Source organism: Lagopus muta, chromosome 2 (genome assembly GCF_023343835.1).
Source record: "Lagopus muta isolate bLagMut1 chromosome 2, bLagMut1 primary, whole genome shotgun sequence".
In the NCBI taxonomy this organism is placed as follows: Eukaryota; Metazoa; Chordata; class Aves; order Galliformes; family Phasianidae; genus Lagopus; species Lagopus muta.
In genome coordinates this window covers 108,412,742-108,428,865 of record NC_064434.1, presented here as the reverse complement: position 1 = coordinate 108,428,865, position 16,124 = coordinate 108,412,742, and the positions used below count along the sequence as shown (strand labels likewise).

General features: G+C 41.1%; 1 long non-coding RNA gene across 28 annotated transcripts in view; it reads right to left on the bottom strand.

Annotated features, from left to right (window-relative positions):
* Nucleotides 1-16,124, bottom strand: part of LOC125688811 (uncharacterized) — a 457,848-nt gene that overhangs the window by 93,039 nt on the left and 348,685 nt on the right. For 2 of the 28 annotated variants that reach the window (XR_007374885.1, XR_007374891.1), the window contains exon 4: nt 13,359-13,396. The exons of 25 other annotated variants lie outside the window; for them this stretch is intronic. This is a non-coding gene — a long non-coding RNA (uncharacterized LOC125688811). Of the gene's footprint in view, nt 1-12,752; nt 12,806-13,358; nt 13,397-16,124 lie in introns of those variants that run through there. One more of the 28 variants, XR_007374903.1, reaches the window with a different exon arrangement.

Genomic DNA, 16,124 nt, shown 5'->3' with positions numbered 1-16,124 from the left:
AGACGCTAATGTGGTTCAAACAGACAATATCAATAATCCTGATATTACTTAGTAGCACATGTTTTCCCTTCAAAGGCTTGTAATGTGCAGCAAGAAGCATACTGCAATACTGATATGGATTTTGCTTGCAGTGCAGCAGCACACGCACTCATAGCAGTGGGAGAGGCAGCAGTCACCTGTACGAGCTGCAGCCCCATGTGTTTGGCTGTGTCATCTTTGGGGAAAACCTAGAACATTAGCATTGTTCTAATTAAGAAATAAGTCATTTCCACTTCCCACTACTCCTATACACAAAGCATTTTAACAGCAGCAGCAATGGCTTTTCTCACAGAAGAACCATGAGCTTCCAAGAAGTTGCAGCTGGCCTGTCACCAGCAAAGAGTGAATCACCTCTGATAAATCACTTTGTCTCCTGGTCTTCTACACATACCTTGACCTAGCTGCAATATGCCAAAGCCAAGGAAAATACAGCTAGACAGACGGCAAATCCTCTAATCGAAGGAGCAAAAATCTCCATTCTCCAGGTCCTTGGGAATAGAAATTCCACTTTGAAACAACTGCTTCGCATTTCCAAACGACACGACGTTACATACTTTGGGAAGGCACTGCTGGGTCGGCTGGCGCTGATTTTACATCTGCTAAGCAGTGATTTACTTTGGAAGCAGTCAGGTTTTTTTTGGTTGTTTTTTTTTTTTTTTTTTTTTCCAAGGGTTCTGCTGACGTGTGGATGTCACATGCTGCCCCGTAATATAAAGCACATTTTCTGCAATTTTGTAAGAATCACAATTCATAATGCTTTATATTCAAAAGGTTCTTAATGAAGTGTCACATTATTGCTACTTGCATTGCTTTCTCATTACGGACCAAACTTTCAGATGAGCTCACAGATACATTTTCAAGTGCTCAGTATTATCCAGATTTTAAAGAGAGCTCAGCTTTATTTTAGCACCTAAAAAAAAAAGAGCTAGTGTTTCAGCAGTGCTCAGAGATGATCTTTCTTAATAAATGCCCTATGCATCTGAAATAACAGCAAGCATATGTGCCCCTGAATGTATTCTAATCACCTCGTTTTAACACAGCCTCCCATAAAGGGGAATACTGAGATGACTGGATCTTTCCCCATTAAAATATCTGAAAAGCTCAGCTATTTCACTGGACTTGTAAGCTTGCAAAAACAATCCTATATATATATATAAAAAGAGGTCTTCAGATTTAATCAGCAATTATTAAAACTTTAAAAGGAGCACATCCCACGGAAAACAATTAACAACATCTGAAGATTCCTCAGCCTGCCTAGATGTCTTAATCCGGATGGTTAATTATGAATAAAATTTATCACGTGCATGCAAAAAAGAAACAACTTTGTAGCCACCCAACAATTTCAGATAGTGCAAACGTGAAGGGAAAGAACGCTGTAAAGACAGCTGCAAAAAGTAAAAGGATTAGCTTCAAATGATTATCCCTGGAATCTGACAAACTGTACACACACCTTACTTTAGCTCAAATTTGTCTTGCCAATCGGGCTGTTAAATTACATAACAATTTGATGCTTCTTAACAAAAGATAGCACCCAGGGTGTTAGCTTCTATTGTGGTAGTCAGAGGAATTGATGTCTATTTCCTGCCTACAATCTTTTTTATTTTTTCCCCTAATTCTACATTTTTACTGAGAGATACATTACATCTCTTTTTTTCCCCTCTTTTTTTTTTTTTTTTCTTTTTCTTTTTTGGTGTGTATGTGTGTGTGAGAGAGAGAGAGACACTCAATATTCCCTATGTGCTGTTTGTCATTTTGTTTTGACCACATACTCACAGAAGGAGAAATAAATAATCCTTTTCAATGCTTTCAGGGATACAAATGAATGCAATCAATGTTGTGTTCACTTTGTTATTATTTTATGTAAGAGGTGACACAAAACCAGCACAGCCAAAGCAGAATTGAGAAATACATATGCTTTCTTTCTGCCTTACATGCACTCTCACAAATACATGACACTTGCTAAGTGGCAGTGATGTACTGTGAGCATCTCGTATGTTTTATCTTCATACGTTTGTGTTGATTATTCAAGAGGTTAAAGAGTTTTCTGAGGAAAGCAGAGGAAAATGGCTTTACTTTGATTTGCATGTTGAAAACATAAATGAGCCAACACTGTATGAAGAGCAATATTATTGTGGCAGTAACAAAAGAAGCCTGCCAAGCCTAAAGATGGACAGCAGAATGCTCTTCTGTTTGCCAGGCTGATCAGGGGGCAAAGCACAGACACAAGTGCACAAGCTGCTCTATACCAGTGCTGTGCTTTCTTTGCATCTCAGAGGATCTTATATGACTGCAGAAGATCACAATGACTTTGTGGCTATCATTTATACATCCAAAACATGTGAAGGCCATATTTCAACCCCATCAGTATCGCACACAATTTTTACGTGATGGCCTTTAGCAATTATGAACAATTCTACGTTTTTTTCTACATCTGCTACAAGACATAGTGAATATTCTGCATGGCACGTAGAGATAGAAAGATCTCAATACAGCATGCTTTGAGGTTGCTATTAATTGATCTCACTAACCACATGTGAAGGGCAGGGTAAATCTGAATACTAGACTTGGGGCTCATTTATGGAGATATTCGCAGACAGAGAATTTGGTTAATTGCACAGATCGTTATGTCAGAACTGCCTCACAGTAGGCTGCTTATGCTCAAAACATTTATTATTGGGTTCTGCTTCTGTTTGACTTGCCATCAGTTATTGGTGCTATTAAATATATCAGGAAGTAGAAAAGGCTTTCTTGTGTATACATACAAGCCTGTATCCTCACACGCTGAAATCAAACCTACCCTCATTCCCAACAAATTATCTATGCCTTTCATTTGCCCCAACTATTTTGCATGTGTCTCCTATTCTCCTTCCTCCTTTCCTCAAACCAAGTCACTTCCACAGAGAAAACAATTTCTCACTTGGAGCCATGGGAGCCTTCCCTTGCTGCCCTGCTGCCACAAAGCCAGGAGCCATGCCCCAGTGGCATGTTTGTATGGGGAATGGCTGCCCCCTTGAGTATATTCTCCAGTGCTCCCAGTCTGACACCAGTCCTGACACAGAGGGTCTGCAGAAACCAGGGAAGACACATCAGTAGCAGCAGCTCCTCATTGATCTCCAACACCAAGAGCAGGACTCAGCTGCCCAGCCAACGCCTGTAACTGCAGTGGCACAGGACCATGGAGGCACGCTGCTCTGTTCAGTCTGCAGCATGTCAGAATGAAGACATACTGCTCTTTGAGATGCTGCCAGTCTTCCCTTGTACTAAGAAGAGGAAATAACTATTGTATTGCCAGTAATACTGGGCATGCATTTTGCCTCTAATTCTAAGGCCACCCCTCTCCTGGCTGATCTGAATCCTTGGGTGCCAAAAGACTGAGGACTGAAATTTAAGTAAAGTGTAAAACACTGTGCAGTGACATAGGAGGAATACACCTAAAACAAATTCACTTTGTGTGCAGTCTTCAAAGAAAGTAATGTGCATGCTGAGGAAAATGTTCTTAGAATGAGGGACAGTACGTGAATGAGACACCAAAATCACTGACTGTGTTCAACCCAACAGCCTAACCGTATGGAAATCACAGAGGAATCTTTTGCCATTATTTTTACACTGGTACCCCCAGTAGCTGGACAGGAGTCATGCTGAAGGGCACCTGATAGGCACTGCAAGAAGAAGCCTTGGAAGGCTTGGTGTGAGATGGGAAGCCATTAGCAAAACAGTTCTACAGTAGCAGGCAGTGGATTCCTCACTATTTCTGATGAATCCTATCAGTGAATTAAGACAGAGTAAAGACCAAATCCTATCAATGCTCTCTTCCACACTCCTGAAGAGTCTAATGCCCAGAAGAAGGATATTGGAGAAAATGCTAAATTGTGATTCCTCCACAGGCTTCATAGGCTGAGTTTCAGATTCATAAGGACAAAGGCAGTTTTTATGTACTGATGACTTCTTACTTCCTTTTTTACAGTAAGCAGGCCCATCTCCTTTAGATGCCTTTTAGTTTAGGCGTCAAATGAAATGCACCATCGCAGGGAAATAAAGCATCTCATCTCTTGCTTGTTGGAGTTATTTCTGCAGAGCCTGCAGGGCTCAGCTCTGTCACCTGCTGAGCAGCCCAGGCAGTTCAAGTCCTCCATTCCTCCAGGTACCCCCTGCATTTCTCCTTATTTCGCAGTGGTGAAAAGCAGCAAGGGTTAGAGGACCCTGTCTCAGAGAGGAAAAGATAAAGAACCTAAAAAGATGGTGAGATTTTCCATCCACCTTGAGGTGGAAGGTGGGCAGGGGAGGGGTGAAGTAAGAGGGAAAAGACAAGAGCTGGAGGAGAAAAATGAGACTCTGCCTGGTGTTTCATTAAGCAAAACAACAACAAAAAAATGCAATTGGTTTGGGAAAAAGAGAACAATTTAATTTTGTAGGCAAAAAGCTTCTGGCTTCACTTCCTAGTGGAACAATTTGGTTTTATGAGAGGAGACTTTCCAAGCCAACCGTGACTGTACATATGGCACAGCTTGATACCTGCTCTCTGTATCCTGATGGCTCAGCTACTGAATTTGTCACATTCTTTTGCTATTCTGAGTTTTTTCAAGAAATGCTGTACTGCTTTCTGCTCTTAGGAGTTATTTACAGCAAATTTATGAGTCTGCAAGCTATTTGCCAAAAAAAAAAAGGAAAGTGAAAAATAAAAAATAAGTTATTAACTACAAATTATTTGTCAAGCTCCCGTTGGCAACTTTTCCAGACACGGGCCATCATCTTACCACGTAAAAACACACTACATACTTCCTACAAGCTCCCCTTCAGATGTCTCTGAAGTGCTGCAGTAATGACAATATCCACCCAGGCTGCAGGAATGTGAAGAAAGAGTACAGCAAAGTAGCACCCCAGACCATGGTTCACCATCACCAGTCACCAGTCTGCTCAGCACCTCCTGCTGTAATGACTCTGCATTGCAGCTAGAAAAAAGAGATGGGGGTCAAGGGTCCTCCCCAGAGGTCACCACAGCAGTCATTTCATTCCACTTCAGCACCTTCTGCAGGGCTGTTCCTCAAGCTTGATTTCTGAGGGTCTAATTCAAAGCAGCCTAATTCTAATAACGGTCAGCATTAATGAGCCTTCTGGCATGTTCTGAGCAGCAAGCTGCATCCATGCCTCTGTGCTTTGCTCTGTCACTCTGGGGTTCACAGTAAGAAAATGAGACGAGGTAGACACAAACCTCTCACCTGCTGCTTTGACAAGGAATGGCAGAGAACTTGGTTCAGCTCAGGCCTGACTTCTGTCCTCATCTTAGAGACTCAGCAGTTTGGTCCTACACTTGGAGGCACCCAATGTTTTTCAGTAGGACTTCAGTAGCCTTTATGTCTCATAGCTGCAGAGGCCTGTAGCAGACTTACAGACATGCATTCTTCTGGCCAGGGACTCACAGGATATTTGAGAAAGTGGCCTGACAGTGCTGCAATAATACACGGATTGCATATTTGTGCCCCTACCATACACAAACACTAGGGGCAATATATTTTGCCTGCCTTGCTGCATGACAAACAGCCAAACTGGAAGGGACTTCTGCTGGGATGAACCAATGAAATCCTTTATTTTATTATTTTATGTTTCCTATGTCCATGTGATTGGAATAAACAGTAAATTAGGCGTTATAGCACTGTAGTTTGGGTAGATGTGATGTTGTAGAAATGTAGCTTTAGTTTGTTGTAACATAATAGCAGCTTTGCTTTGTTGTGACAGTAGCAATAAAATAAAGTTACTGCAATGTATAATGCTGTAACCAACCAAAACTAGTCTAACAAACAACAAATCAAGGAGAGCAATACCCACCCAGCACTTTATGTACAAAAATATTGATGGTCTGTGCTTAGACTCACCAGGTTAGAAAGATTCTATTTTTCAAGAGATCAAGTGATGGCGATGGACTCTCTCCTCTATTCTCTGAAGTGAGAGCCAAAGTAGGGTTCTTGCCATGCTCGTACACTGCTGTGATTTTTCTTTTTTCCCTTCTCCCCTCCCCTCCCCTCCCCTCCCCTCCCCTCCCCTCCCCTCCCCTCCCCTCCCCTCCCCTCCCCTCCCCCTCCCCCTCCCCTTCCCCTTCCTTTCCCCTTCCCTTCCCTTCCCTTCCCTTCCCTTCCCTTCCCTTCCCTTCCCTTCCCTTCCCTTCCCTTCCCTCCCCTTCCCTTCCATTTTCTGGCATTTGTAACAGCATTATTACTATTTCATGTTAGTCACAGTTTATTCACATCTGAAGACCAGTGGAAGGTTGAGGCTGACAGGGGACTAAAGATGGATCTCTTACAGAGTTATAGAAGGATTTCCATTTGTTAACAGCTCTGCCTATGAAGTATGCAATGACATTTTCCTACTGTGCTATTTTCATGCCTCCCGAGATGCCAGGTTATAATGCAAAACATCTGAATCATTAAATTTATAGTTATTTAATAACCCATGTAAAATACATGGCCATGTTGCTTCTTTTAAAACATATGCACCTCATAAGAAAACAATTTCCTGCACTATATGGTGAAGTCAGATGTCAGTAGTTTGCCTCAGAAAGGGTTCCAACTTCTGTCTTCTGTGCATCCAAGACCATGGTCCCAAATACCACCAGGTTACTGCAAACAGGGTCCTCTTTTGGAGAGAGCCAATTAGCTTTAAATATAATGTCTACTATCTAAATATAGATATGAATATGTAGCCAACACGGTGACAGCTAGAAGCTAGCAGTCATGCAGAGATGGAACATGAATCCAGGCCAGCAAAACATTACATGTATTTATCCTAACTGTGTGTCTTGTTTCTTTAGCCTTAGCACAACATGCGTTCTCAAGAACCTCCTAGGACATGCTTAGGATCTAACACAGTGTTTATTTAACCGAGGCTCAGCTAAATTCCTATGACTTTGAATAGACAGCTTCTAGCTTCTGTACTTGGAGACAAATTCAGTTGTAGAAGAGATGTTTCTTTAATACTGTTTTTACAAGGTCTCATGATAGACAACTGCTAACACAGAAGATGATGACAGTAAAAATTGCTGGAACAAGCAAGATGGAGCAGATAGGGGGTCAATTTTGTTTATAGACTTTCTGAAGCTTTTTGGTTGGCTAAAAGGCTGACAGGCTGCATTACAGCTAAAATTCCCATATTGGTTATACTGTTTCTAAGCCTTGCCCTCACTGTGACAGGAGTGGCATAATTAGTTTTTCCTTGTTAAATATTTGTAGATCATACTTCCAGAGGTTACCTAGCCTGGTCATTACCCTTCATAATCTCATGATCTGTTTAAATGCTGGAAGAGCTCTAGAAGTGCTGTGCTGTTTCTGCCCACCTGGAACCTCTCAATGGTGCATGTGCCAGAGCTGAATGCTGCCCATGTCACACAGAAGGCTGTTAGGGTAGCACCCAGCACAGGTTGTGAGCCCGACTGCCCTTACAGCCCATCCCATGGCATGGGGAGAACCACTGAGTTTGTGTGAAGTACTGCAGTGCAGGCTTCTAAGGATGAGTCTTGCAACAGCTCCTGAGCAGTGGTGATGTGTTTATGATGCAAATCAAGGCCCTAATTCAGTAGGCACTTAAGCACATGTTGGAGCCTCATTGACTTAGGTGGAATCAAGTGAATGTTTAAATACTTCCCTGAATGCTGGATAACTGTAAAAGAAGAAAAAGAGGGAAGGAAAAAAAAAAAAAAAAAAAAAAAAGAATAATGAAATTGGAATTTTTGGAGTTGAAAAACTGAAGTCGTTTTAGAATTATTCCAGTGAAGATAAAAACAGGGAGGTTAAATACACAAAACTGGAATTTCACAGTACAGCTTTGAGGATTGGTTATACAGAAGTATTGTTTTAGAATCCTTTTCACCACACTGGTTTGTTCGAGGAAGTAAATGCTCTCGTACCAAATAAAGGCAGAAGAGCTATACTTGATATTTCTTTGGATTTTAACAATCCCCTCTCCCTTTGTATTGCATAGAAATTTATAGACAAGAAAGAGAAGTTGGCTTTTTTATGTATGTACTCATTGTCATTTAATCACATTAACAACAGCTGCACAATGAGACAGGTTGACTGAACCTCCAAACAGGGTTTATTTCAGATAAACTTTCAGGAGTGAGGTCTTGAGGAATTCCTTCTCCTGCCAGGATCAGAGATACCACATTATTTGAGTGTTCCCCTCCCTTATTTAAACCAAGAGGTGCTGAAGCGTGCAAAAATGTGGTGAGAAAACACCAACTTCCAGCTAACACCAACTGCAAAAAGCATGTGCTCAGCAGAGGTTTTGTTGATGGATGATTTTCACTAGACCTGCATTGCCTTCTTTCTCCCAGGCAGCAATGCCAGAACAAGCCTTGCAGTCCATAAAGTGTGCACAGGTTTTTGTTTGGATTTTTGGTTTTTATTTCTGTAATTCTGTACTCTATTTTCTCTTTTTACTTCCTCTTACACATTCATTTCCTTTCTTTAAGAAAGATCATATAAATAACTGTAGCTTCCACAGCATTTTCCTGATCTATCTAGAGCAGACATAAGAACCTGTGGAATTTGATGGTGGCCAAATCCAAAATTAATTCTGGGTCAGCTTTACATTTGACAATTATTTATGTGATTGGAAACATCAGTGTTTTGAATCTAATCTTGAATTTTGGGTTCAAAATCCAATTTTAGGTTAAAATGCAAATAAACAGTGGCTCCTGCCTGTGAAAAAAAAATCTAGGGGAAATCTCACAGAAGCTTCAGAGTAATAGGGTAAAATAGATTTAAAAAGAGAAAAAGAAAAGGAAAAAGAAAAGAACAAAAAGAAGAAAATAAAGAAGTTAAAAAAAAATACAAAGATCAGACAGCTGCTGAAGTCTTTGATGACAGAAATTTTGATTTGGATTTGAAATTTGCGAAGCTGTGGTAATATGAACCACAGCAGTTTTAGAAAAACATAATACTTAGCTTTTATTGTCTGTTTTGTAGAGAGTTATTTTAATTTTCTTGAGGCTCTTGATTTGCGTATGCTGCCTAACTTGGAAAATGCATCCACTTTATGGACACAACACATTCAAGAATCAACAGGTATTTAAATCACGGTGAGGGCAGCTGTGCCAGCAAGCAGCCCTGCTTCTTATGTGGGTCCCCCATAAGGATCCTACAGCAACTCCAAGTGGATTTGAAGCCCAGTCCTACAGGTTCAGGTGCCTACCAGCACTGCTTGCGCTGGTGCTCATTAGAACTAGGCTTTCCAAATGACATGCCTCTGCCATTCTTCATGCAGGAAGATATTTTGATGGCTTTTTTTTTTTTTCTTTTTTTTTTTCTCACTAGAAAACAGAAGATACATATGTAGTTTTCACAATTAAAAAGATAATTACATTGTCAATTATATAGATTCGTGCATAGTTTACTTTCGATACAGCACACATATCGACAGGATGTTCAATGCAGGAAGTGATTGATACAGGTTTGAAGAATTACAAGAATTTTTTCCCATTGCCACCATATATTTTATATGAAATATTGAACCTGTTCAATAAGTGTAATAAACATAAACTGTGCCACTTACAATACTGTTCACTGGGTTAATATAGGGTAATATTTTTATAAAATGCCACTTAGAAATAAGTGGTTGAATATCCTTCAAACTCAATGTGTTTAGACTGAATCAATCCAAACCATGAAATCAAATTCAGTGACTACAATCAATATTCTCCCTGCTAATTTCATATGCACATACTCCCTCTGAAAGCTCTTCACAAGAAAGCGGGATGTCCAATCCCAGGGTCTGGAAATACCAGAGAGTATTTTCCTTCTTTCTCTTTGTTTTTCTTTAAAAACCAATTCTCCAGATTTCAGTAACAGATGATTCTCTCATCCAGCTTTTCTCAGTTTTCTCTTTAGGTGATTTGACATCTGTACGGTTCGGTACTGACTAATTTCCAAGTCCTGGGAGACAATTTCTTAGCAGTTGCTATTCATCAAAACCCTAATGAATTCTGATGGAATTCTAGGGGATCTGTTTTCTGTCCTTTCTGCACAGGGACCAGACAACCAACCCTATGTATTTAAACCACATTAAGAGACTAAATGAATATAATCAATATTGCTCACAAGAAACCTGAACAGCCACTACCAAGCACTGTGGATGCTATCCTCAGTGCTGTCATAAAGGTGATGATGCCACAGGCACAGCTGAGGGGGTCTGAGCACACACACCAATGCACAAGCCAAAGGGTGTACAGCTGGAAGAGTAAGTGGTCAGGAAAAGTCCTCAGCCCACACTGAGGAGTAAGCTTTAAGATGGAGAGAAATGGTATTTTTGGAGGTTCTAGGGCAAGTATTGGCTCATGTGCTTTGTCACATTCATAATAGCTTTGACATCTTTAGGTACCGTGGAAGCAAAGTGGAAAAAATGAGGCACTCTGCCAGCTACTTCTTGCTTCAGAAACAAAGATTGAGTTTCATTTAGATTCTCAATCTACTTAAGCTACTTCTCAGAGGATCTGCAGTCGCGACTTGATCTCCACAATTTGGGAAAACTTACTGGGAAAGAGGGAATATAAAGGTAGTTCATAGAAGCCAGATGGGGAGGGCAAGAATCTGGCAAATATTCCTTTCCCACATTTCTTCTAAAACTCAAAATAAATCTGAATTTCTTTGACATTTGAAAAGAAGTCTGGCTATTTCTTCCCACATTATGTTTTCTTTTTGCTCGCTTTTGCACAGGGTCTTACAGGAAGCAGACACTAGTGCCAAAGTAATGCAAGGAAGCAAGCTGTGCTGATAATCTCAGAACAGCCTCCCTTTTCTCAGGAGATACCCAGCCCAATTTCACTGCACAAGCAGTACAGAGGGCAGGACTCACTGGTACACTCTGGCTATTCTGGCAACGTTAGACAGCATAAAGCCCGCTCAACTGGCCAGCACAACCGGATTTACAGCTGCTTTGTATCACTAGAGTGAAGCAAAGCTGCCAGAGCATACCAATGAACCTGGCTCTGGTGGCTGTAGGAGCTCAGCATCGGTTTGTGAACTTATCAGCATTTGTGCAAATCAGACCTCCAAATTTTTGAGATTCAGTTATCACTGTAAAACAACACGTCTGTGGAACAGATTTGTCATGGGACGCAGGATGCTATCCAGCCTCAGAAGCAATTGCAGTTTTGATCTAGTGGTAGTTTCGCTACACCAAGGTATTTGGCCTTAAAAAAAGTTGCTTTTCAAAGTGCCAGCAGATCTTGGATTCTGTAAATCTGACAAAATAAACATAAGTGGTAACTTCTGGAACTTAACAGACAAGTTTTTCTCATGTGTGAGAGGAGTGCAAACTTCAGGGCATTTCACCACCAGTGAATCTTTAGTGAGTGGGTAGTAAATATGCCAGCCTTACTGACTGTCAGGGGATATCAAATTTGCTCACTTCTGACTCAGTAATTACCTACCAAAAATGTAGATCAAGTGGTCATCACCCAAATTAGTACCTGCCAGAGACTACTTTTAGAAAGGCTGTCAGCTAAGAAACAGGAAATGAGTTGCAAAACATTATTAAAATTTGAAAATAGCAGCTTTAAGGTAGAGGCCACCACTCAAGCACAGGAAGGAGTGAGGGCAGGAAATGGAGCCCTGCGGGGAACTGAGCACAGAGAGGGGCTGGTGGCAAGGGACTTGCCTTGCCAGCAGCAGGGGAATAATGCAAGCTGCCACGTCCTTGTCCTGCTCTGCCCCTCCTGTCGCACCAGGTACATGAATCTTTTCCCCAATGCTGTGATGAGTGGGTCACCTCCAGGACATAAATAGGAGGGTTTCCAGCCTTCCATGGGAGCTACCAGAATACCTCCATGTCTCAATTTCCCATTCAGAAAGTGAACACATCTCTGTCTGACAAAGAGCTACAAGAGAATTAATTTCAATTTCTGGAAGAAACTAAAGCCCACAGAAGTTACAAGAAGTGCTGTCTGTCGACAAAATCAAACCCCAGCCATTAAAGCCAAGCAAGAAAAACAAAGCAAGGGATGACCATTGTTTCCCGTGTTCCAGCAACATTCAAATATGAAACAGAGGTTATGAGGATAATAATAATCACTACACAATGCATGTTTCAGCACCAAAGATGTTGCAATTTGCTCCAGGCAGCACCACGGGCATGTCAACGGTCCCTTGAAAGGTGGTGACCAACTAACTGGCTGAAAGCAAATTCAAATCATGGTGCTGGGAGCACGGTTATTTGTTTTGCTCCTTGAACTCAGTGCAGACCATCAGTCTTACTGCAAGGGGACCTGTGGCATATAGCTGCTTACCCTGGCTGGGCAGCAGTTTTGTTTTTACAGCCATGGTTTAAAAAAAGAAAAAGAAGTCTCTTTTCAGCAAGCTGCATAAATCAATCTCTCTCACCTCTCCCTTTCTTTTTGGATATGGAATAGGCTGAGTCAAATCTGCCAGAACCTGCATCTCTATTTCCAGAGACTATTCAAGTCTACTGCTCTGCAGTGGAGTTGACCTGCTTGTATCCTTAGCAGCCCTGCAAACGCTGTATTTAGAGCATCAGTGTTAGATGTCACTGGACATGTAGGGTCAGAGTCATGCATTTGTCCCTGCACTCTGTGGGAGGGCTTTCATCAGAACACTTGGAAATAGCAATGCTTTGAAAATAAATCTGCGTGTTAAACAAAGACAGCCAAAGACAGAAACAAAAGGGTAGAAATAAATTGTTGATTGCTAGCTTGCTTAAAGGCTCACCATGAAGTGCTTCAGTAGTCAGTATTAGGACTGGTGTTATTTAATATATTCATTAGCATTCTGCAAAAGAGAGGGGAAGGAGACAAAATTTGCACAGGGCGCAAAAATATTTAGGTTACTTATGATTACAAAAGATTAGAAAAACTAGACAGATGCGCAGCATGAAGACAGATGAAATTCACTGTTCATAAATGCAAGGTAATGCACATTTGAGTGAATAATTTTCAATACTCATGCACAACGCTTGGTTGTAAATTAACTAGCCACTCGGGAGAAAGAGAAGGAGGAGAAAACGTGCCATTTTGGACAGCTCAATGAAAAAGCAAAACAACTGGAAGCAGTGGTCAGAAAAAGTAAATAGGCTGTTGGACTGTATAAAGAACGAGACGGAAATTAATGCTCAAATGCTACGTCACTGAATAACTGGATATTGTATCCTGTCTGAAATGCTGTACTAAGCTACATTCAACTCATCTAAAAAACCCATAAAGCTGAAATAGAAAGGGGCAACAAAAATGATTAGTGGCTGAAAGTCTGTGAAGACAGGCTGACTACTTTACTGAAGAGAAATAAAGGAGGAGACATGAGAAAGCTAATGAAACTTACAGAGAAGATCAACAGCTTGTTCGTGGTTTCCTCTCGTCCTAATGCAACAACATGGAAAAACAACATATTTAAAAACCAACAAAGAAAATCCTATTTTATTCAGTTCATAATTAGCCTATGGAACTGATTGCCACATGATACCCTTCTGGCTAAGGACTTAATATGATATAAAATAGTTTAATTTAGATGCTTATGAGAATAATGAGAACATCCAAGCTAGGATTAAGATAAATATCTTAGAAAGGATGAAAACCCTAATTATTTGTGACAGAAATGAACCACGGGCTACTGGAGGCTACAGAGAGACATCCTCTTTGGGCAGTACAGAACATCTCCATCTTCCCTTGAGCAATTTGGTCCTGAGCATTCCCAGAGGTAGGATCTGGGGCTACCCAGACTGACTGTCCTGTCCCACCAGGCACATCATGAAGGACAGTCCTTTGCTCATCCCAAAGCTGCCATTTCACTGCCTTCCCTGAGGCCAACATTTCAAGTTTTGGTTTCAAGAACAGTGCTGTCTGATGTGGTGGCAGGGGAGGAGAGGGACAGTGAGAATTCTTGAGGAGAGGCCGTAAACTGAGTGTCTGAGCAAATTGATACCAATTGTTGACTGTCCTGCCGAGAGGTGGAAGCAGTGCATTCAACTGTGCCACCAAATCTGACCAACATTTCTGATTTGCTTACCATTCTAGTTCTGTTTAGTAGATGATAACATCATGTTAACAAAAATGTACATGTAGATCTCTACCTGGCCCTTCTCCTGACACTTTTCAAAATGCACAAGCCCCAGCCTCTGTGAGCAAAAAAGGAGAAAAATGTTTTACAATGATAGAAAAGCTGAATGGGAACTGGATCTTCCGGGTTCATTTGTAAAATCCAATCTGAAACTTCCTCTAAAGTTCTTTCTGTTTAAAATATAGCTCACACAAGTACATGCACATTTTTCCCCTTTTAAAACAACCTGGTTAAGGAAATACCTGCAGCACAGAATGAAATCTGATTCAACGATTAATATGTAAACAAGAATCTGACTGGTCTTTTTTTTGTGCTCATCGCCAAGATACAAGCTGGCACAACAGTTTTGTTTGATAGACAGCCCCGGCCTGTGCTTGTCAACTAGCCAATATAGAATAACATCATCTCTGTAAAATCTCGAATTAGGCCATAAAATAGTTCAATCGTGTGACACACACCATGAGAAGATTTTAGAGTTCTCACTTGTTTACATAATTAGCACTGCATATTTGTTAAATTAAGGTATCGCTCTCACCTTTATTGCCACATCCCTCCTCCTCCGCTGCAGTGTCTGCTTCATGCATAGCCTCACATGTGTTAACTTTTCAAAGGCAACAGAGAAAGGAGTCCGCGACTCTGTGAGGATTCTCCTACTTCTGTACAATTCTAATAAAAGGTATCAGAATTTCCACCCTTTCTCACAACCCTTCAAAAAAAAATATCTGCTGAGGTGCAGCTCAAGTAAGGAAAAGAAAGCACAAGAGGGAAATGGCCTCAAAGACCTGACTTCAGGTGTATTTAATCCTTCCACTACTGGTTTAAAAGTATTAAGTAGCCATAGGCTGTCCCTGGGTAGAAAGATGGTTCAGTGACATCCCTTTTGTAAATATGTAACTGCTCAGCCTCCTCCTAAACTCCGCATTGAAGTCTGCTGCTTTTTCAGATTAATTCAGTTTGAATACTGCTGACTGACTGTCACCACAGTCATATGTCACTGGTAGCAGCTCAGAAAGCCTAACCCCTTCTCTAATGTCATCGCACACAATTCATTTTTAAATGCGGTGTAATAGTTTAGGAATACCAGTAAAACAGTGGGGGGAAAGGCATTTTCAAGTGGAAGGGTGTGTGATGCAGTTCATTACATGGTTTTAGATGAGCCGAGCGTGTTTCCTTGAGAGAATCACATACAATAAAGGTAAGATTGCAGAAATATTGCTCTAATAATGACCCAGGTTGTTAATAAGACCACGGTCATTTTCAACCAGACTGTAATCTGCTGCCAATAACACCACTTAACTCATCCGCCTCCCTCAAAGAGGGATGTGCTGCTGGGGACAACAGCACCGGTAGCCCCCCAGCAACAACCCAAAGACATTCTAAAATTCAGGCTAACCTTTCCCATACCTTCAGCTTTCTGCCTTTCTGATTTGATTCCAAGAACAATAATATAGGTACTCCTCTGCTTACAGCTCCACAAATAGTGCCTTGTGTTTTCTGAAACAATGCAACTCTGGGCTGTCTCTGTGATTGTTTATTTATAGTTATATCATCCTTAAGTTGCCATTTATTTACATTTCTCAAAACAGCTACCCCATGAAACAAATGGCCTGTTTTGTTAAGTCATGGTCAAGGATGTTTCCTTCAACTTATCACATCCAGAAATGCCACAGACAGATATGCTTTCAGGCTATTTGCTAGGAAAAGTAACATAAGCTCCTTATCAGAAAATATTACATTTCCCTGAAAGGTGAATTGTTCTGTCAGTTTTTCAGGCCATGCAAAATTCCTTCTTTGCTCTGACAGGTCACTGAACAGAAGCTGATGGCACTCAGTGGTCGCCCAGAACATAAGCCAAAGCCCTCAGCCACACAGGACTGAGGGCAGCGATGCGGACGCAGCATGCCTCTGTCACATCTAACCCCAGGATTATATTCCAGGTTGAGGATTTGGGTCATTTGCTTGGAGATGGTTTGGGACTTTTAAAAAAATCTTTTACCTTTTACCTCTTGCCTTTTCTGGGCACACCCACAA